Below are 24,030 nucleotides of genomic sequence, written 5' to 3' on the forward strand. Positions count from 1 at the left end.
ATTCTGTATCACTGGTGGATGATATGCCACTGCTTGATTTATCTCCCTGAGAATGTCTGACTCTGTTTTAAAGTCATGTCTGTGGGTTCCTTGTGGTAGATACATTATTTTTTTACCAGTATGTATTCATTATACTCTACATAATCATTATTTATGGTATTTAATTTCAACATTTTACATTTTATTAGCTCATTATTTTCCATCTGAGCAGTTCGCTTTTGAATCCATTTAGTGGATGTTTTAGCAGCTAGTTTGTGACTATGCTTACATTTAAATAGTCATTAATTTTAAATCGAAATGTATTGTTGATTCTTCAATAACTCATAAAATCAGATAACAGGTGCATTTATTCAGGGTTGCAGTCCTGATTGTATATGTCAATAGTTGGCACATTCTTTATTCAAAATATTCTGGGGATTTTGTTTTTCTCTCTAATAATTGATTAACATCACTCCATGAAGCAAATATTCAACCTCCTGTTTCATTTTTTTATTTATTTATTTATTAACCGTTTCTTATATAGTGCAGAGAATTCTGTTAAGCTTTACAACTGGACACAATGATGAGACAAAACTGGGTAATAACAAATAGTCATAGAGGTAGGAAGACCCTGTATGCAAGCTTACAATCTATGGGATCCATCAATTGTGTATATTATTGTTATTATTATTAGCAATTTCTTATATAGCGCAGCATATTCCGTTGCGCTTTGCAATTAGAACAGTTATAGAACAAAACTGGGCAAAGACAGACATAGAGGTAGGAAGGCCCTGCTCGCAAGCTTACAATCTATAGGGAAATAGGCATTGATACACAAGGATAGATGCTACCTGTTACATAATGGTTCCCCAGAATGCTAGGTACTTAATGGGTTGTATGATATGATCACCCAGCAATGTTGGAAGACAAAATGTGAGGTTGTGTGGACTGTACAGAGGGGATGTAACTGGATAGGGAAGCATTGAAGGTTACGTGTGTGGGTCTGAAATTTGGTAGGCTTGTCTGAAGAGATGAGTTTTCAGGGAACGTTAAAAGGTTTGGAGACTAGAGGAGAGTCTTATTGTGCATGGGAGTGCATTCCACAGAGTAGGTGAAGCCCGGCTAAAGTCCTGTAATTTTGAGTGGGAACAGGTAATACATGTGGATGAGAGACGCAGATCTTGTGCAGAGCGGAGAGGTCTGGTAGGGAGATATTTTGAGATGAGTGAGGAGATGTATGATGGTGCAGTTTGGTTAATAGCCTTGTATGTAAGTAAAAGTATTTTATATTTGACATGGTAGAATACCGGTAACCAATGGAGGGACTGACAGAGCGGATCAGCAGATGAAGAACGTCTGGCGAGGAAGATAAGCCTCGCAGCTGCATTTAAAATGGATTGAAGTGGTGAGAGACTTTGTTTGAGAAGACCAGTAAGGAGACTAGAGATGTGCACCGGAAATTTATCGGGTTTTGTGTTTTGGTTTTGAATTCGGTTCCGCGGCCGTGTTTTGGATTCGGACGCATTTTGCCAAAACCTCCCTGAAATTTTTTTGCCGGAATCGGGTGTGTTTTGAATTCGGGTGTTTTTTTACAAAAAAAACTCAAAAACAGCTTAAATCATAAAATTTGGGGGTCATTTTGATCCCATAGTATTATTAACCTAAATAACCATAATATACACTAATTTCCAGTCTATTCTGAACACCTCACACCTTACAATATTATTTTTAGTCCTAAAATTTGCACCGAGGTCGCTGGATGACTAAGCTAAGCGACCCAAGTGGGCGGCACAAACACCTGGCCCATCTAGGAGTGGCACTGCAGTATCAGACAGGGTGGCACTTAAAAAAAATTATCCCCAAACATCAAATGATGCAGAGATAAATAAAAAAAAAGAGGTGCAAGATGGAATTGTCCTTGGGCCCACCCACCCACCCTTATGTTATATAAACAGGACATGCACACTTTAACAAATCCATCATTTCAGCCACAGGGTCTGCCACACGACTGTGGCTGAAATGACTGGTTGGTTTGGGCCCCCACCAAAAAAGAAGCAATCGATCTCTCCTTGCACAAACTGGCTCTACAGAGGCAAGATGTTCACCTCCTCCTCATCGTCCAATTCATCACCCCTTTCACTGTGTACATCCCCCTCCTCACAGAGTATTAATTCATCCCCACTGGAATCCACCATCTCAGGTCCCTGTGTACTTTCTGGAGGCAATTGCTGGTGAATGTCTCCACGGAGGAATTGATTATAATTCATTTTGATGAATATCATCTTCTCCACATTTTCTGGAAGTTACCTCGTACGCCGATCGCTGACAAGGTGACCGGCTGCACTAAACACTCTTTCGGAGTACACACTGGAGGGGGGGCAACTTAGGTAAAATAAAGCCAGTTTGTGCAAGGGCCTCCAAATTGCCTCTTTTTCCTGCCAGTATATGTACGGACTGTCTGACATGCCTACTTGGATGCGGTCACTCATATAATCCTCCACCATTCTTTCAATGGTGACAGAATCATATGCAGTGACAGTAGACGACATGTCAGTAATCGTTGGCAGGTCCTTCAGTCCGGCCCAGATGTCAACACTCGCTCCAGACTGCCCTGCATCACCACCAGCGGGTGGGCTTGGAATTCTGAGCCTTTTCCTTGCAGCCCCATTTGCGGAAGAATGTGAAGGAGGAGCTGGTGAAGAAGGAGCTGTTGACGGGTCACGTTCCGCTTGAGTTGACAATTGTCTCACCAGCAGGTCTTTGAACATATGCAGACTTGTGTCTGCCGGAAAGAGAGATACAACGTAGGCTTTAAACCTAGGATCGAGCACCATGGCCAAAATGTAGTGCTCTGATTTCAACAGATAGACCACCCGTGAAACCTGGTTAAGCAAATGAAGGGCTCCATCCACAAGTCCCACATGCCTAGCGGAATCGCTCTGTTTTAGCTCCTCCTTCAATCTCTCCAGCTGCTCCTGCAAAAGCCTGCTGGCTTCACGTGTGGCAAGATCAAAGGGTTGCAGAACCTTGCACAACGTTGAAATCATTCTCCACTGCGCCTTAGTCAGGTGGATTCCTCCTCCTTTGCCTATATCGTAGGCAGATGTATAGGCTTGAATGGCCTTTTGCTGCTCCTACATCCTCTGAAGCATGTAGAGGGTTGAATTCCACCTCGTTACCACCTCTTGCTTCAGATGATGGCGGGTCAGGTTCAGGAGTGTTTGCTGGTGTTCCAGTCTTCGGCACGCGGTGGCTGAATGCCGAAAGTGGCCTGCAATTCTTCGGTCCACCGACAGCATCTCTTGCACACCCCTGTCATTTTTAAAAAAATTCTGCACCACCAAATTCAATGTATGTGTAAAACATGGGACGTGCTGGAATTTGCCCACATGTTATGCACGCACAATATTGGTGGCGTTGTCCGATGTCACAAATCCCCAGGAGAGTCCAATTGCGGTAAGAACATCATCTGCGATGATGTTCCTCAGTTTCCGTAAGAGGTTGTCAGCTGTGTGCCTCTTATGGAAAGCGGTGATACAAAGCATAGCCTGCCTAGGAATGAGTTGGCGTTTGCGAGATGCTGCTACTGGTGCTGCCGCTGCTGTTCTTGCTGCGGTAGGCAATACATCTACCCAGTAGGCTGTCACAGTCATATAGTCCTGAGTCTGCCCTGCTCCACTTGTCCACATGTCCATGGTTAAGTGGACATTGGGTACAACCGCATTTTTTAGGACACTGGTGAGTCTTTTTCTGACGTCTGTTTATATTCTCGGTATCGCCTGCCTAGAGAAATGGAACCTAGATGGTATTTGGTACCGGGAACACAGTACCTCAAGCAATTCTCTAATTCCCTGTGAATTAACGGTGGATACCGGACACATGTTTAACACCAACATAGCTGCCAAGTCCTGAGTTATCCGCTTTGCAGCGGGATGACTGCTGTGATATTTCATCTTCCTCGCAGAGGACTGTTGGACAGTCAATTGCTTACTGGAAGTAGTACAAGTGGTCTTCCGACATCCCCTCTGGGATAACGATCGACTCCCAGCAGCAACAACAGCAGCGCCAGTAGCAGTAGGCATTACACTCAAGGATCCATCGGAGGAATCCCAGTTAGGACAGGACTCGTCAGACTTGCCAGTGACATGGCCTGCAGGACTATTGGTGTTCCTGTCTAAGGAAGAAATTGACACTGAGGGAGTTGGTGGTGTGGTTTGCAGGAGCTTGGGTACAAGAAGAAGGGATTTAGTTGTCAGTGGACTGCTTCCGCTGTCACCCAAAGTTTTTGAACATGTCAATGACTTCTGATGAATGCACTCCAGGTGACGTATAAGGGAGGATGTTCCTAGGTGGTTAACATCCTTACCCCTACTTATTACAGCTTGACAAAGGCAACACACGGCTTGACACCTGTTGTCCGCATTTCTGTTAAAATAATTCCACATCGAAGAGGTGATTTTTATTTTTTTTTGTATTTTGACCAATGGCCATATTCATCCCACGGACATCCCCGGGTGTCTGACTTAAACAAACCACCTCACCATCAGAATCCTCCTTGTCATTTTCCTCCTCAGCGCCAGCAACACCCATATCCTTATCCTGGTGTACTTCAACAGTGACCTCTTCAATTTGACTATCAGGAACTGGACTGTGGGTGCTCCTTCCAGCACTTGCAGGGGGCATGCAAATGGTAAAAGGTGCCACCTCTTCCCGTCCAGTGTTGGGAATGTCAGGCATCACAACCAACACAATTGGACTCTCCTTGGGGATTTGTGATTTAGAAGAACGCACAGTTCTTTGCTGTGCTTTCGCCAGCTTAACTCTTTTCAGTTTTCTAGCGGGAGGTGCTTCCATCGTCATGTGAAGCTGACCCACTAGCCATGAACATAGTCCATGGTCTCAGCCGTTCCTTGCCACTCCGTGTCGTAAATGGCATATTGGCAAGTTTACGCTTCTCCTCAGATGCTTTTAATTTAGATTTTTGGATAATTTTACTGAACTTTAGTTTTTTGGATTTTACATGCTCTCTACTATGACATTGGGCATCGGCCTTGGCAGACGACGTTGATGGCATCTCATCATCTCGGCCATGACTAGTGGCAGCAGCTTCAGCATGAGGTGGAAGTGGATCTTGATCTTTCCCTATTTTACCCTCCACATTTTTGTTCTCCATTTTTTAATGTGTGGAATTATATGCCAGTAATTTATCAATAGCAATGGCCTACTGTACTGTACTATATATGTATACTGTTGGTCACCAAAATGCTGCACTGTAATACTATATATATTGCTCACAAAAATTCAGCACAGATATGTAATGGATACTTGCAGTGACAGCACTGCAAGATACAGCAATGGCCTACTGTACAACTATATACTGTTATTCCAAAATGCTGCACTGTAATACTATATAGAGTATACTGCTCACAAAAATGCAGCACAGATATGGAATAGATACTTGCAGTGACACTGAGCTGCAAGATACAGCAATGGCCTACTGTACAACTATATACTGTTGATCACCAAAATGCTGCACTGTAATACTATATACACTGCTCACAAAAATGCAGCACAGATATGGAATGGATACTTGCAGTAGCACAGAGCTGCAAGACACAGCAATGGCCTACTGTACTGTACTACTATAATTATATACTGGTGTTCCCCAGTCCCCACAATAAAGCACACCGAGCACAGATATTTGCAGCACACTGAGCACAGATATGGAGTGTTTTCAGGCAGAGAACGTAGATATTTTCAGCACACTGAGCACAGATATTTGCAGCACATTGAGCACAGATATTTGCGGCACACTGAGCACAGATTACAGAGCTTTTAAGGGAGAGAACGCAGCCACGTCCTCTCCGTTCAATCTCCAATGCATGAGTGAAAATGGTGACGACGCGTGGCTCTTTATATAGAATACGAATCTCGCGAGAATCCGACAGCGGGATGATGACGTTCGGGCACATTCGGGTTAACTGAGCAAGGCGGGAAGATCCGAGGCTGCCTCAGAACCGTGTAAAATAGGTGAAGTTCGGGGCGGTTCGGATCTTGGAGAACCGAACCCGCTCATCTCTAAAGGAGACTATTACAACAATCAATGCAGGAGATGATGAGTGCATGGATTAGAGTTTTTGCAGTGTCTTGTGTAAGATAAGGGCATATTTTGGATATGTTTTTAAGGTGCATGTAACATGATTTAGAGACAGATTGAATGTGTGCAACAAAGGACAGTTCAGAGTCAAGGGTGACACCTAGGCAACGAGCTTGTGGGGTAGGGTGGATAGTTGCATTGTCAACAGTTATGGAGATATCAGGTTGGTAACTACTCTTAGCTGTTGGGAAAATAATTCTGTTTTGGAAATGTTGAGTTTGAGGTGGCGAGATGACATCCAAGATGAAATGGCAGACAGGCATCCAGTGACACGAGCCAATACAGATGGTGACAAATCTGGGGAGGATAGGTAGATTTAAGTATTATCAGCGTACAAATGATACTGAAATCTGAAGGAGCTGATTAGTTTACCAAGAGAGGAGGTATAGATTGAGAAAAGCAGAGGACCTAAGACTGAGCCTTGCGGTACTCCAACTGATAGCGGTAGAGAAGAGGAGGTAGAATCAGAGAAGTGAACACTGAAAGAGCGATTAGATAGGTAGAATGAGAACCAAGTAAGGGCTGTGTCCTGAAGACCTAGAGATTGTAGTGTTTGTATGAGAAGAGAGTGGTCAACAGTGTCAAAAGCAGCAGAGAGATCTAGAAGAATAAGTAGTGTGTAATGGCCTTTTGATTTAGCAGTGACTAGATCATTCACTACTTTGGTCAGTGCCGTCTCTGTGGAGTGTTGGGCACGAAAGCCTGACTGAAGTGTGTCCAATAAGTTGTGGGTGTTAAGAAAGTGTGTAAGGCGAGTGTAGGCAAGTCTCTCAAGTAGCTTGGAGGGACTGGGTAGCTGAGAAATGGGACGGTAGTCAGAGAGTGTGTTTGGGTCAAAGTTGTGTTTTTTTAGAATGGGAGTAATCACTGCATGTTTAAACAGAGAGGGAAAGATACCAGTAGAGAGAGAGAGAGATTACAGATTTTAGTTAAGGTTGGGATAAGCACAGGAGATAAAGTTTTACTGACCTGTGAGGGTAAAGAGTCAAGAGGAGAGGTAGTGGAGTAGAAGGATGAAAAGAATGTTGATACTTCATCTTCACTTGTGGGATCAAATGAATAGAAAGTGCCAGAGGGTTGAGGTAGGGAATTGAGCAGGTCACTGGCTGAGTTAGAGCATACCATTTCATCTCGGATTTGATCAATCTTATCCTTGAAGTAGGAAGCAAGTTCTTGTGCACAGATAGTAGCTAGTGGGGGAGGTGAGGGAGGGTAAAGAAGTGATTTAAATGTATTAAAAAGTCGCTTGGGGTTGGTGGCCTGATAAGAGATGAGAGATTGGAAATATGTTTGTTTGGCAGTGTCCAGGGCCTGACGATAGGAGTGGTAGGTAGTCTTATATGTGAGAAAGTCACTTGGATTCTGATATTTCTGCCACTGACGTTCTACTTTACGTGACAGTTTTTGTAGGTGTATTGTTGATTTAGAGTGCCATGGTTGGAATCTAAGCCTACATGGAGTGTGATGGGTAGCTGGAGCCACTTCAAGGGCACTCTCTATGGTCTGGTGCAGGTGGGATACAGCAGTGTCAGGTGTGGTGAATGTAGAGATTGGTGAGAGTAGTTGTTGCAGATAAGTGGAAAGTTGTTGAAAATTTATATTGTTAGTATTTCTGCGGGTTAGAGGAGGCTTGCTTGGCTTTAGTGTCCTAGAATTTAAAGTAATAGAAGAGATTGAGAAGGTGATCAGGTTATGATCAGAGAGGGGGAAAGGAGTGCTAATGAATTCGGAAACTGAGCAGATCCTGGTGAACACAAGATCAAGGCAGTGGCCCTCCTGGTGAGTAGAGGAGTCGAACCATTGGGTTAGGCCAAGAGAGGAGTTTGGATGCATGAACAGCTTGCTGACTGTCAAGAGCTATATTGAAATCGCCCATAATGATGGTGGAGATATCAGAGGATAAGAAGTGTGGGAGCCAGGCAGAAAAATCTTCTAGAAATTGTTGTTTAGGTTGCCCAGGAGGCCGATAAATAGCTGCAACACGCAGAGATAAGGGGGTGAAAATCCTGATAGAGTGAACTTAAAATGATGTGAATGCGAGTGATGGAACCTGAGGTAGAACAGTGTATGTGAAAAAACTGTGACAGTAAGATTCCAGCCCCACCACCTTTACTATTATTAGGTCTAGATGTGTGTGTGAAGTGGAAACCACCGTGTGACAGTGCTGCAGGGGAGGCCGTGTCTGATTTTGTGAGCCATGTTTCTGTTATAGCCAGCAGATTAAAGTTGTGAGTTATGAAGAAGTCATGGATGGATGTTAATTTGTTGCAAACAGAACGTGCATTCAATAAGGCACATTTTAGTGACTTGGAGGGGGATGGGAGACACGTGATATTTATTAGGTTAGATGGATTTCTATGTTGTTTTGAGACAGCTGAGTGTGAGAGGGAAAGGTGGTTGGGGCCTGGATTTGGTGATATGTCACCAGCTAATAAAAGCAGAAGAGTGAGATAAATATTGGTGGATGTTTGCGAGTGTTTATTCTGGTGGTCAATTTTGGTTGTCAAAGTACTTGCAGAGAAGTATAAAGCTCATAAGTGTTTAGAAGAGGAGAGTGGAGAATAGAAGCTGTAATGTGTACAGAGGGGTGAGTTTCAGGGTGAGTGTAGAATGTGTTAAATTTGGTGAGAATTCCATGAATTGAAATAAGAAACGTTTCATGAACATGCTGTGGTTGTTTGTGTTTTATGGGTTTAGTGGAGTAGGAGTAAGTTGTTAAATTAAGTTACCTTTCCTTGATATTGTTCAATGGGTTTTTTTTTACTGTTCGGATAACACACTTCTTAATGCCACACTTAATAAATTCCACGCAAGCTACCCCCAGCAAGCTGACCCCTAAACTGAATCTAAAGAAATACTGTCTCTGATTAAGAACAGGCCTACCTCTGAACATTTAGTCACCTGCTTGAAATGCTAATTAATCAAAGAACAAATTGCACGGGTGGGTAAACAGACAAAAACTACTCTAGCTATCCACAATAAATTCAATCACATAGGAAACGACAAGAAAAACATCACATACATTCAAACATATGATGTGGTTTGCACGCAGCATGTCTGTCAATCTGAGCGTGGTAGCGTAATAGCAATGATTTCACATACATTCAAACATATGATGTGTATAGAGATGTTCAGTTGGTTCTTCAATACTAGTTTCAAGTATATTTTATTTTAATAAAATAGTTTCAGCATATGATTATGTATCACCCAACCTCTGTTGGTTCATTAATATGAGACATTACTCACAATTAATAGAGTTCATAACATGCAACGGTAACAACCGGGGAGGTAAAGATAGTGGAGGTGACTTATTCAAAATTAACAAATTTGCAGACTTTCTCACCCCTCACGTGTTTTGTAGAAAAACTGGCAATCAGCAGTAATAGTGCAGTTTTTGAGTCCTGGTGCCTTCCCACAAAGTATGTGCTGTAAAATATAAATGAACCACCTGGCCAGGCTTCATGCAGTAGCATGTGATGAGCTTCTTTGGTGAACGCTTATAGAAAGTGAGATTAATAATTTGTAGATGTGATGAGGTCCTCAAGTTGTTGTGCTAAATTTATGTAAATTAGGAAAATTATCTTCAACAGAACATGATATTGATTCTATAATTCTTAGATATAAGTTATTATTATTCAAAGAAAGAGCTGAAGATGTCGGTGTAAGCTGGTGTCATTGTTGCGCCCATCACAGTTCCTGTGTATTGAAGGTAAAATTGTTTTTGTGAGTACTATTTTTAATTAGGACAGGATGAAGTCTAGATTTGGTCTAGAGTAATCTGTATTCTAAAAAAAATATATGAACAGATGCTATTCTTTAAACGTGTGGGGTATGCAACTATAAAGACTTGTTATGTCCAGTGTTACCAGGATTACATTTAGAGGCATTTCAGGGATTTATTTTAAGGCAGTGAAAACATCTGTGGTATCTTGCAAGTGTCCAAAGATTTTAATTAAACAGATATCAATAAACTGAACTAGGGGCTTAGTCCAAAAGCTTATGGCCAAAATTATCAGACATCCAGGAGGTTTATTTAGGGCCTTATGTAATTTTGGGTATGTTGCAAATAAATGATCTTTTCAGCTATGGGACAGGTAGATAGTCTGGTTGTTTTATGTGAGATTATTTTATTATCTAATATTGTAAACCGTGCCATGAATTATGAAATTCTAAAGTCCGATCATATTCCAATTTCATGTAGGTTGTAGTACAGCTCAATTGGTTAATTATTTCCAAATGGTAGTCTCTATTCTTGGAGTATGATTGTGCCCCCTTATTGGCCTTGTGAATACAATTCTCTTTATATTGGATAAGACCAGTTAGGCTTTGTATTCATCTTGTGGTAAGTTATTTTGGAATTTGGTGGTGTATTGCATTATTAGATTGACATTCAAAGGATAATTTTTTATTTTCCTGTATTGAACTTATCTGAGTTAGTGTTGAAAATGCCAAAGAAATCTTTTAGGTGAAAGCATCATCCCATCTTATAGATTTAAATATCCCAGGCAAAATGAGAGAATTTGTTTGATGGGATAAATAAATCTCCTATGTAAGACTCTGTTCATTCAGAGAAAGGTGATAGCAGGAAAGTTTATATACTAGGTTTTCTTCTTGGAGGTAGTCCTTTTTAGACATTTCTACTGGCTTCCCCTTGTAGGTTTTGGTGTTAATATACCAACACCCCTATCGGCAAGCATTTATCTACATAAAACTGCCCATTCAATTTAAAACCCATAAATCGTATTGCTTCTGGGATGTAAAGGCAGGAGCCGAAAAGCTGCTTCTATATCCAACTTTGCCATTAATGCACCTTTACCAAAACTCCGCACCAAAGCTAGTGCTTCATCGAAAGACTGATAACGCACGCTACAATATAGCTCAGGAATTGCGTCATTCACTGATGCGCCATGCGAGTAAGAGATGTTCTGTATCAATCTGTATTTTCCATGTACTTTCTTGGGAACTACTCCAACAGGGGAAACACACAAATCCTCTAGCGGAGCTGAGGAAAAGGGCCACACATACGACCCAAACAAATCTCCGCCTCAACCTTTTCCTTAACCACCTCTGGAAATTCCCTGGCTGAACGGAGATTCCTATTTGCAACAACTTTCAAAGGAACAGAAATCGGTAATCTAAAACCATGCTTAAAACCATCTAACAAAAATTTGGTGTCCTCCCGCAAAGGATACCAGCCCAACCACTTCTCCAGTTCATTTACCCTTATTGGAGAATCTGCCTTAAGAAGCATCACTTTTGAGGTCCCACTTACTCCCTGCATCCCCTTCCTTACTTTTACACTCCTTAGCTGGGTGCCCTCCCTTGCAGATACGACAGGAGTGTCGAAAACAACACCTCGCTCCCCTAAAACTGTGAGTCATTGAAAGTGAAGCATTTCCCTCTTGCTTACCCTGCTGCTGATTTTCCCGATGTGCTGCGTTTAGGGCGAAAAAACTCCAGTGCTGGTTTGTCTTGGTTGGTTACTTCTAACCACACTTCGACATCTTTAAAACCCAATGGCAAAACTGGTTTCCCATCATGCTTACAACAAAACTTTTCATCGTATTCCCTCCATGCCGTACCCTTTTTTCTTAACATACATGTTGTGCACCAAATATATATTCTTGACAATATTAATATGCTCCTCCGGTCTTGACTTTAAGTAGCAAGCCGAAAAAATTAACGCACCCCATAACCAATTATCATAGCTCTTATAAGCCTCTTCCCCTGAACCCCCTGATTTCTTGGCTTTCTCAAATTCCTTCTTTGTATCCTCCGTCATAACGAAAAAATCCACAAATTTACCCTTGCGAACCTTTTCTTTAATCTTCTTTCTCAATCTTCTAGTTATTGCAGTGTTTGCGCAATGAACGTTATATATATATATATATATATATATATATAGTTACTCTGCGCTCAATACTATATGGTCCATAGGAGGATTGAAAACACATGTAATATTCAAAATGGTTTATTTAATATACTATACTTTAAAGCATAATATCAGCCTCAAATAAAAGATACAGAAAACATATAAATATATATAAAAAACAAACAAAAAATAAAACAAATCATACAGCATAAATAACTTCCCGCAGATTAATAACCATAGATTTTTGTATATATTAATCAATCTCAAATGGTAATTTTTTAAAATAAGAGGTGGATCAATCTAAAATGATTCAGTGCACTGATAAATTTCATATGGATTCTCAATTAGCAGCAGTCCCTGGAAGTGCTAATCCCAAGCACTATGGATGAATTTACTCAGTTCAGAGATATAATAATATTGCAAATAGAACGGTATAGATACTTAGATCGTGAATGGATCACACCACGCTCACCACCAACACGCACTGGTATATTGTTCATATGTCGGGTCAGCAATGATTAATGTGAAAGGAGCCGACTGGGAGACACCGGACGTCTCCGTTCTCCCTAATGCTTGTGCCGCTACCTCTTCCAACAGCCGCCCGAAGCCGTCTAGCTGTGCAGGTGGATTGGTGTCCCAGTATCAATGTGTCCCCGGAATCAGACAAGCAGTCACCAGTGGCCTCTGATGCATTTCACTCTTACCAGAGCTTTGTCGAAGAGTGTCCTTCTAGTTCCACAGTGACTATATTTAAACTCCTTAGGTATCCCCCATTGGTTCACCCGATTCATAACACCTGTTCTTGTAATTAATTGATCCACCTCTTTGCAATGATCCACCTCTATTTATCTTAACCCTTAGTGGGAACCTAATCTAATAAGAAACTCAAATCTTAAATATACAACCTTTATTATCACCGACGGATATTACTATTCGGTTAAAATATAGTACTAATACTTAAAGAATTATAATAAACACATGTATAGTATTATAATTATTATTATGCTTTGTATCATACAAATTATACTATAATAAGTGTATTTTACTAATAAATATATTGCTAAAATAAACTATACCTACTCGAACTCACGGACTTCAGGTCCGTAAACCATTACTCTACTCATAGTGCTATCCTTAATTAGATACCACTAGACAACATTCATTATAATAGATCTCAATATCAAATTAAAATAAATTCCGTCATATTACCATATATAATTTCCGAAAGCTTATAAATCCCCATTCATTTCGTGTAAACCTTCTAAGTTCCATAATTTAAATTCCATTATATTCGTTCCAAATTTAACTACTCTATATACATATTATACAATTAAAAATCATAAAAATAAATATGTAAATGACACATGAAGTGGAATCGTTCAAATTTGTTCTTATCTCTGGTTAATTAGAATACCATTAGCTAAGGAAGACGCAACGCCCGACCCAAACAAGGATCGAACCTATACCGCAAATGTGCATCCACTCTAAACCTATTCTCAAACTTAGACACATATAGCACCGTAAACCTAATCTCTACCTATCAGGGATGCATATTATAATAATACCCACCCAGATCCACAATTATATGCATACTCCCGTGTTGCCATAGTAACACCTGCCTCATGAAAACGTTTAATGCGATAACTTTACCATGCAATCACGTGCTATAAGTAATTAGAACCATACAATATAATTATAATTACCCCTACATCAAATGCAATCTATTCCAAAACTGCAGATGAACCATTACTGGGGCATGACTCGCATTTATACCATAGATGGATCAAGTTCCCATTAGAGATGAGCGGGTTCGGTTTCTCTGAAACCGAACCCGCACGAACTTCATGTTATTTTTACGGGTCCGAGCAGACTCGGATCCTCCCGCCTTGCTCGGTTAACCCGAGCGCGCCCGAACGTCATCATGACGCTGTCGGATTCTCGCGAGACTCGGATTCTATATAAGGAGCCGCGCGTCGCCGCCATTTTCACACGTGCATTGAGATTGATAGGGAGAGGACGTGGCTGGCGTCCTCTCCATTAGAAATTAGATTAGAAGAGAGAGAGAGATTGTGCAGAGTCAGACAGAGTTTACCACAGTGACCAGTGCAGTTGTTGTTAGTTAACTTTTATTTATTTTAATATAATATATCCGTTCTCTGCTATATCCGTTCTCTGCCTGAAAAAAAACGATACACAGCAGCAGCCAGTCACACAGTGTGACTCAGTCTGTGTGCACTCAGCTCAGCCCAGTGTGCTGCACATCAATGTATAAAAGGCAAAGCTTATAATAATTGTGGGGGAGACTGGGGAGCACTGCAGGTTGTTATAGCAGGAGCCCCCAGGAGTACATAATATTATATTAATTTAAAATTAAACAGTGCACACTTTTGCTGCAGGAGTGCCACTGCCAGTGTGACTAGTGGTGACCAGTGCCTGACCACCAGTATAGTAGTATATTGTTGTATGTATTGTATACTATCTCTTTATCAACCAGTCTATATTAGCAGCAGACACAGTACAGTGAGGTAGTTCACGGCTGTGGCTACCTCTGTGTCGGCAGTCGGAACTCGGCAGGCAGTCCGTCCATCCATAATTGTATTACAATATATACCACCTAACCGTGGTATTTTTTTTTCTTTCTTTATACCGTCGTCATAGTGTCATACTAGTTGTTACGAGTATACTACTATCTCTTTATCAACCAGTGTACAGTGCGGTAGTTCACGGCTGTGGCTACCTCTGTGTCGGCAGTCGGCAGGCAGTCCGTCCATCCATAATTGTATTATTATTATAATATATACCACCTAACCGTGGTTTTTTTTTCATTCTTTATACCGTCATAGTGTCATACTAGTTGTTACGAGTATACTACTATCTCTTTATCAACCAGTGTACAGTGCGGTAGTTCACGGCTGTGGCTACCTCTGTGTCGGCAGTCGGCAGGCAGTCCGTCCATCCATAATTGTATTATTATTATAATATATACCACCTAACCGTGGTTTTTTTTTCATTCTTTATACCGTCGTCATAGTGTCATACTAGTTGTTACGAGTATACTACTATCTCTTTATCAACCAGTGTACAGTGCGGTAGTTCACGGCTGTGGCTACCTCTGTGTCGGCAGTTGGCAGGCAGTCCGTCCATCCATAATTGTATTATTATTATAATATATACCACCTAACCGTGGTTTTTTTTTCATTCTTTATACCGTCGTCATAGTGTCATACTAGTTGTTACGAGTATACTACTATCTCTTTATCAACCAGTGTACAGTGCGGTAGTTCACGGCTGTGGCTACCTCTGTGTCGGCAGTCGGCAGGCAGTCCGTCCATCAATAATTGTATTATTATTATAATATATACCACCTAACTGTGGTATTTTTTTTTCTTTCTTTATACCGTCGTCATAGTGTCATACTAGTTGTTACGAGTATACTACTATCTCTTTATCAACCAGTGTACAGTGCGGTAGTTCACGGCTGTGGCTACCTCTGTGTCGGCAGTTGGCAGGCAGTCCGTCCATCCATAATTGTATTATTATTATAATATATACCACCTAACCGTGGTATTTTTTTTTCTTTCTTTATACCGTCGTCATAGTGTCATACTAGTTGTTACGAGTATACTACTATCTCTTTATCAACCAGTGTACAGTGCGGTAGTTCACGGCTGTGGCTACCTCTGTGTCGGCAGTCGGCAGGCAGTCCGTCCATCCATAATTGTATTATTATTATAATATATACCACCTAACCGTGGTTTTTTTTTCATTCTTTATACCGTCGTCATAGTGTCATACTAGTTGTTACGAGTATACTACTATCTCTTTATCAACCAGTGTACAGTGCGGTAGTTCACGGCTGTGGCTACCTCTGTGTCGGCAGTCGGCAGGCAGTCCGTCCATCCATAATTGTATTATTATTATAATATATACCACCTAACTGTGGTATTTTTTTTTCTTTCTTTATACCGTCGTCATAGTGTCATACTAGTTGTTACGAGTATACTACTATCTCTTTATCAACCAGTGTACAGTGCGGTAGTTCACGGCTGTGGCTACCTCTGTGTCGGCAGTCGGCAGGCAGTCCGTCCATCCATAATTGTATTATTATTATAATATATACCACCTAACCGTGGTTTTTTTTTTCATTCTTTATACCGTCATAGTGTCATACTAGTTGTTACGAGTATACTACTATCTCTTTATCAACCAGTGTACAGTGCGGTAGTTCACGGCTGTGGCTACCTCTGTGTCGGCAGTCGGCAGGCAGTCCGTCCATCCATAATTGTATTATTATTATAATATATACCACCTAACTGTGGTATTTTTTTTCTTTCTTTATACCGTCGTCATAGTGTCATACTAGTTGTTACGAGTATACTACTATCTCTTTATCAACCAGTGTACAGTGCGGTAGTTCACGGCTGTGGCTACCTCTGTGTCGGCAGTCGGCAGGCAGTCCGTCCATCCATAATTGTATTATTATTATAATATATACCACCTAACCGTGGTTTTTTTATACCACCTAACCGTGGCAGTCCGTCCATAATTGTATACTAGTATCCAATCCATCCATCTCCATTGTTTACCTGAGGTGCCTTTTAGTTCTGCCTATAAAATATGGAGAACAAAAAAGTTGAGGTTCCAAAATTAGGGAAAGATCAAGATCCACTTCCACCTCGTGCTGAAGCTGCTGCCACTAGTCATGGCCGAGACGATGAAATGCCAGCAACGTCGTCTGCCAAGGCCGATGCCCAATGTCATAGTACAGAGCATGTCAAATCCAAAACACCAAATATCAGAAAAAAAAGGACTCCAAAACCTAAAATAAAATTGTCGGAGGAGAAGCGTAAACTTGCCAATATGCCATTTACCACACGGAGTGGCAAGGAACGGCTGAGGCCCTGGCCTATGTTCATGGCTAGTGGTTCAGCTTCACATGAGGATGGAAGCACTCAGCCTCTCGCTAGAAAACTGAAAAGACTCAAGCTGGCAAAAGCACCGCAAAGAACTGTGCGTTCTTTGAAATCCCAAATCCACAAGGAGAGTCCAATTGTGTCGTTTGCGATGCCTGACCTTCCCAACACTGGACGTGAAGAGCATGCGCCTTCCACTATTTGCATGCCCCCTGCAAGTGCTGGAAGGAGCACCCGCAGTCCAGTTCCTGATAGTCAGATTGAAGATGTCAGTGTTGAAGTACACCAGGATGAGGAGGATATGGGTGTTGCTGGCGCTGGGGAGGAAATTGACCAGGAGGATTCTGATGGTGAGGTGGTTTGTTTAAGTCAGGCACCCGGGGAGACACCTGTTGTCCGTGGGAGGAATATGGCCGTTGACATGCCAGGTGAAAATACCAAAAAAATCAGCTCTTCGGTGTGGAGGTATTTCACCAGAAATGCGGACAACAGGTGTCAAGCCGTGTGTTCCCTTTGTCAAGCTGTAATAAGTAGGGGTAAGGACGTTAACCACCACGGAACATCCTCCCTTATACGTCACCTGCAGCGCATTCATAATAAGTCAGTGACAAGTTCAAAAACTTTGGGTGACAGCGGAAGCAGTCCACTGACCAGTAAATCCCTTCCTCTTGTAACCAAGCTCACGCAAACCACCCCACCAACTCCCTCAGTGTCAATTTCCTCCTTCCCCAGGAATGCCAATAGTCCTGCAGGCCATGTCACTGGCAATTCTGACGATTCCTCTCCTGCCTGGGATTCCTCCGATGCATCCTTGCGTGTAACGCCTACTGCTGCTGGCGCTGCTGTTGTTGCTGCTGGGAGTCGATGGTCATCCCAGAGGGGAAGTCGTAAGCCCACTTGTACTACTTCCAGTAAGCAATTGACTGTTCAACAGTCCTTTGTGAGGAAGATGAAATATCACAGCAGTCATCCTGCTGCAAAGCGGATAACTGAGGCCTTGACAACTATGTTGGTGTTAGACGTGCGTCCGGTATCCGCCGTTAGTTCACAGGGAACTAGACAATTTATTGAGGCAGTGTGCCCCCGTTACCAAATACCATCTAGGTTCCACTTCTCTAGGCAGGCGATACCGAGAATGTACACGGACGTCAGAAAAAGACTCACCAGTGTCCTAAAAAATGCAGTTGTACCCAATGTCCACTTAACCACGGACATGTGGACAAGTGGAGCAGGGCAGGGTCAGGACTATATGACTGTGACAGCCCACTGGGTAGATGTATGGACTCCCGCCGCAAGAACAGCAGCGGCGGCACCAGTAGCAGCATCTCGCAAACGCCAACTCTTTCCTAGGCAGGCTACGCTTTGTATCACCGCTTTCCAGAATACGCACACAGCTGAAAACCTCTTACGGCAACTGAGGAAGATCATCGCGGAATGGCTTACCCCAATTGGACTCTCCTGTGGATTTGTGGCATCGGACAACGCCAGCAATATTGTGTGTGCATTAAATATGGGCAAATTCCAGCACGTCCCATGTTTTGCACATACCTTGAATTTGGTGGTGCAGAATTTTTTAAAAAACGACAGGGGCGTGCAAGAGATGCTGTCGGTGGCCAGAAAAATTGCGGGACACTTTCGGCGTACAGGCACCACGTACAGAAGACTGGAGCACCACCAAAAACTACTGAACCTGCCCTGCCATCATCTGAAGCAAGAAGTGGTAACGAGGTGGAATTCAACCCTCTATATGCTTCAGAGGTTGGAGGAGCAGCAAAAGGCCATTCAAGCCTATACAATTGAGCACGATATAGGAGATGGAATGCACCTGTCTCAAGTGCAGTGGAGAATGATTTCAACGTTGTGCAAGGTTCTGATGCCCTTTGAACTTGCCACACGTGAAGTCAGTTCAGACACTGCCAGCCTGAGTCAGGTCATTCCCCTCATCAGGCTTTTGCAGAAGAAGCTGGAGGCATTGAAGAAGGAGCTAACACGGAGCGATTCCGCTAGGCATGTGGGACTTGTGGATGCAGCCCTTAATTCGCTTAACAAAGATTCACGGGTGGTCAATCTGTTGAAATCAGAGCACTACATTTTGGCCACCGTGCTCGATCCTAGATTTAAAGCCTACCTTGGATCTCTCTTTCCGGCAGACACAGGTCTGCTGGGGTTGAAAGACCTGCTGGTGACAAAATTGTCAAGTCAAGCGGAACGCGACCTGTCAACATCTCCTCCTTCACATTCTCCCGCAACTGGGGGTGCGAGGAAAAGGCTCAGAATTCCGAGCCCACCCGCTGGCGGTGATGCAGGGCAGTCTGGAGCGACTGCTGATGCTGACATCTGGTCCGGACTGAAGGACCTGACAACGATTACGGACATGTCGTCTACTGTCACTGCATATGATTCTCTCAACATTGATAGAATGGTGGAGGATTATATGAGTGACCGCATCCAAGTAGGCACGTCACACAGTCCGTACTTATACTGGCAGGAAAAAGAGGCAATTTGGAGGCCCTTGCACAAACTGGCTTTATTCTACCTAAGTTGCCCTCCCACAAGTGTGTACTCCGAAAGAGTGTTTAGTGCCGCCGCTCACCTTGTCAGCAATCGGCGTACGAGGTTACATCCAGAAAATGTGGAGAAGATGATGTTCATTAAAATGAATTATAATCAATTCCTCCGCGGAGACATTGACCAGCAGCAATTGCCTCCACAAAGTACACAGGGAGCTGAGATGGTGGATTCCAGTGGGGACGAATTGATAATCTGTGAGGAGGGGGATGTACACGGTGATATATCGGAGGGTGAAGATGAGGTGGACATCTTGCCTCTGTAGAGCCAGTTTGTGCAAGGAGAGATTAATTGCTTCTTTTTTGGGGGGGGTCCAAACCAACCCGTCATATCAGTCACAGTCGTGTGGCAGACCCTGTCACTGAAATGATGGGTTGGTTAAAGTGTGCATGTCCTGTTTTGTTTATACAACATAAGGGTGGGTGGGAGGGCCCAAGGATAATTCCATCTTGCACCTCTTTTTTCTTTTCTTTTTCTTTGCATCATGTGCTGATTGGGGAGGGTTTTTTGGAAGGGACATCCTGCGTGACACTGCAGTGCCACTCCTAGATGGGCCCGGTGTTTGTGTCGGCCACTAGGGTCGCTTATCTTTCTCACACAGTCAGCTACCTCATTGCGCCTCTTTTTTTCTTTGCGTCATGTGCTGTTTGGGGAGGGTTTTTTGGAAGGGACATCCTGCGTGACACTGCAGTGCCACTCCTAGATGGGCCCGGTGTTTGTGTCGGCCACTAGGGTCGCTTATCTTACTCACACAGCGACCTCGGTGCAAATTTTAGGACTAAAAATAATATTGTGAGGTGTGATGTGTTCAGAATAGGCTGAAAATGAGTGTAAATTATGTTTTTTGAGGTTAATAATACTTTGGGATCAAAATTACCCCCAAATTCTATGATTTAAGCTGTTTTTTAGGGTTTTTTGAAAAAAACACCCGAATCCAAAACACACCCGAATCCGACAAAAAAAATTCGGTGAGGTTTTGCCAAAACGCGGTCGAACCCAAAACACGGCCGCGGAACCGAACCCAAAACCAAAACACAAAACCCGAAAAATTTCAGGCGCTCATCTCTAGTTCCCATGCTAGAGACTCTTATTACTTTAATAATGAACCCAACTGTAATAAATATTTCACGCAAAGGACTCAAAATCAATGTTCTCATTCAGGCCTTGTGGGAAGATGGTTTGAAGCCGGTGCATCCACAAAACCTCTTTATTACACAGAGTCCGAAACCTGACACCCCTCTGGCCGTGCACTTAATTTGTTGCACACCTACCAGAGAGAGGTGATCGACTTGACCTCCATGCGCATCCAGAAAATGTCTGGATACACTATGCAATGGATTTTGTTTTAAAATGTTCAACCTGTGTTCCCTAAATCGAACTTTCAGGGGACGTGTGGTGTGACCTACGTACTGCAGGCCACAAGGGCACTGCAGTATGTATATGTAGTAGTTACTCTCACAATTAATACATTATTTTATAGGGAACTTCTCCTTAGTAGTATGTGATATTACTTCCTTGGTTCTATTACAAATGAAACCACAAGTAAGACATCTTCTCCTATTACATTTAAAGCATCCCTTAATGGGCTCTTGGATCCAATTCCCTCTAGAGCCTGAACCTAAATTCCCATTTTCCCTCAACATACTTGGAGCCAGTATATTTTTTAAACTATAGTTCTTTTTAAATACTACTTTCAGCTGGGGATTCAGGACCGGTTGAAGTATATGATCTTGTTGTAGGATCCCAAAATTAGATTTCAATATTGATTTAATTTTACTGGACTGATTATTAAATTTAGAAACATACACCAGTTGTTTCTCTGTACCACTAGTATCACCATCCCACAAATTATGAGACAGAGATACATACTGTTGGATATCTTCACCGCTAGCTTTATTTCCATTTCTATTTTTATCTTTACCTGTATTATTTTTATTTCTATTTTTATTATTTTTTAATCTTATGTTTATTATTTTTATTTTGTAGAAGGGTACTACGATCACTCTTAAGAATTCTCTCATATGCAGACTCAAGGATAGGCATTGGATTACTCCTCTCTAAAAAATCTTGAAACATCTTCTCTGCCTGTGGAATAAATAATTCTAAACTAGAACAATTGTGATGTAATCTACCAAATTGGCTATATGGTACATTATTAAGCCATGGTTTGTTATGGCAACTAGTATAATGAAGGAAACTATTTGTATCTACTGGTTTCCTATAATTGTCAGTAGTAAGACCATTACCCCCAGAGGAAATAATATTACTCAAACTGTGTGTAAACTTTAAATTATAAGAGTTAGTGTTCAAATGTGCTATGAAATCAAGTGCCAAGTGTTCATCCCCATTCCAAATAATAATTAAATCATCAATATATCGGCCATAGTACACTAGGTTCGCGCCAAATGGTCCTCCACAAATATATTGCTCTTCAAATGCACCCATGTATAAATTTGCAAAACTTGGCGCGAACCGAGTGCCCATGGCCGTACCCAGTGTTTGTAAATAAAACTTACCCTCAAATGTAAAATAATTGTGAGTGAGTATAAATAAAATAAAGTCCAAAAGAATTTGTTCAAAGACTCAGAAATCCCAACATCCTTATCCAAATATTCTTATACTTTCTGTACCCCCTTTTCGTGGGGTATATAAGGCTTGGACATCCAGTGATAAAAAGTGGAAATGTGACTCCCACTTAATAGTTTTCAAAAAGTTCAACAAATGGATTGTATCACGGATGTGGGATGTGAGATTAATGACATATTTCTGTAGGAAGTGATCAATAAACTGTGATAAATTAGAAGTGAGGGCCCCAATACCAGAAATAATAGGTCGCCCCGGGGGAGTGATAAGTGATTTGTGAATCTTTGGGATGTGATAAAAAATAGGTGTAATAGGGAATTTAATATATAAAAAAGTATATTAATCCTTAGTAATTATATTTCCTCTGAGGGCTTGATCCAGTAACTGTACATACTGAATTTGAAATTCCATTGTGGGATCTCTAGGTAATTTACTATAAAATTGGAAATCCTCTAATTGCCGGTAGGCCTCTTGGAGGTATGCTTCTCTAGTGAGAATAACCCCCCCCCCCCCCTTTATCTGCACTCCTGATCACTAATGAGTGATCCTGTTCTAATTCCTTCAGGGCTTTAAATTCCCTACTGGATAAATTGGATCCATAGAATTTTTTATTATGGCATTTTTTATTTGCGCAATGAACGACATTGTCTCACGAATCGGCTTTATCTGAATCAGACTCCTTAGCCTTCTTGCTTTTCTTAGACTGCCTTTTGGCTATCCTACGCTCAACCAGCTTTGCTATCTTTTTGGGCTTTTGTGACGCACTAGCCGAAGAATTGCTGCTACTGCTATCAGAAGAAGACAAAGAGGAGGAAACACAATCTGAAAGGGGAATATACTCACCCACCCACGATGTGCCCAGAAACTCGGAATCCCTTCTTGATGTCGGAACTGCTAAAGCACCTTGCCGACTTTCCAAACTTGGTTGCTGTAGATCGCCTGAAACCGACCCACTAGGCTGTAAGACCTGTATTCGAGGAATCAAGTGTGTTATTGACAGTTTCATAAGACAATACCACAGAAGGTGGAGTAGAGCTGGGGAGAGGGGAAGGAGCCAGAGTCTGCACCTCAGGGGGAATAGGAAGGGGCATTGATACCGGTAAATGTGTCTGCGGTAACCGGTTACCTAAAAAGGGGAGTTGAACTGGATTTGGCACAGGTGAATAATTCTGCCACCATGCTGTGGGTGGCAGGTACAAATTTGGGAATTGACCCGACAACTGTTGAGGGGCGGGGAATGAGTGGGTCGCAGAACCCGAAGGTGTCCAATAAGGGAAACCAACCTGCCCTACCAGGGTGATGAACCCAGATATGATGTGGTGCTTGAGGGCTGACTTAATGTTGTAAATCCCCCATATGGCCATGCAGTTTGTGTAGTTGCAAAATGCAGTGGTGAGCTAAACGAAGTAAAAGGCCCTATACCATACTGAGCACTCCCGGGGAAGGCCACAGGAGACTGCATGGTGGACAAAATCCTGACAAAAGCTGTCCTTGTGACAGCCTGAGGACCCCATGCTGACGACATAGGCGCTGGGAAATTAAATGCTTATGAATAATTAACCCTTACCGAGAGTGCTTGAAAAGGCTGTGCCTCAACTATATAATTTGCAAGGTGCAGGTTCTTCTGAAAGTTACCAGACAGACCAGCCTGTAATTCATTGTGTAAACTCCCAGGGGGAGCCAGCGAAAGCTGCACTCCCTCTCTGGGCTGATTATCATATCCCATCCCTGAACCTTCCTCTAAAATGGCCGCCAGCCCTGCCACTGCAGGCACTGCTTCCCCCCTGTCCTCCTTATCCCCTGAGGTCTGTTCACATATTAACTCACCAGGCGCCCCAGGGGATGCCCAGTCCCCACTGGGTGCGCCTGGTGTTATGGTGCCCTTCTGTGTGTAACACCCGCGGGAAAATGCGGGTCATGGTAGAGAATCTCCATCCGGGGCACTGCAGTCTGTGCAG

This window comes from Pseudophryne corroboree, chromosome 3 (genome assembly GCF_028390025.1).
Source record: "Pseudophryne corroboree isolate aPseCor3 chromosome 3, aPseCor3.hap2, whole genome shotgun sequence".
In the NCBI taxonomy this organism is placed as follows: Eukaryota; Metazoa; Chordata; class Amphibia; order Anura; family Myobatrachidae; genus Pseudophryne; species Pseudophryne corroboree.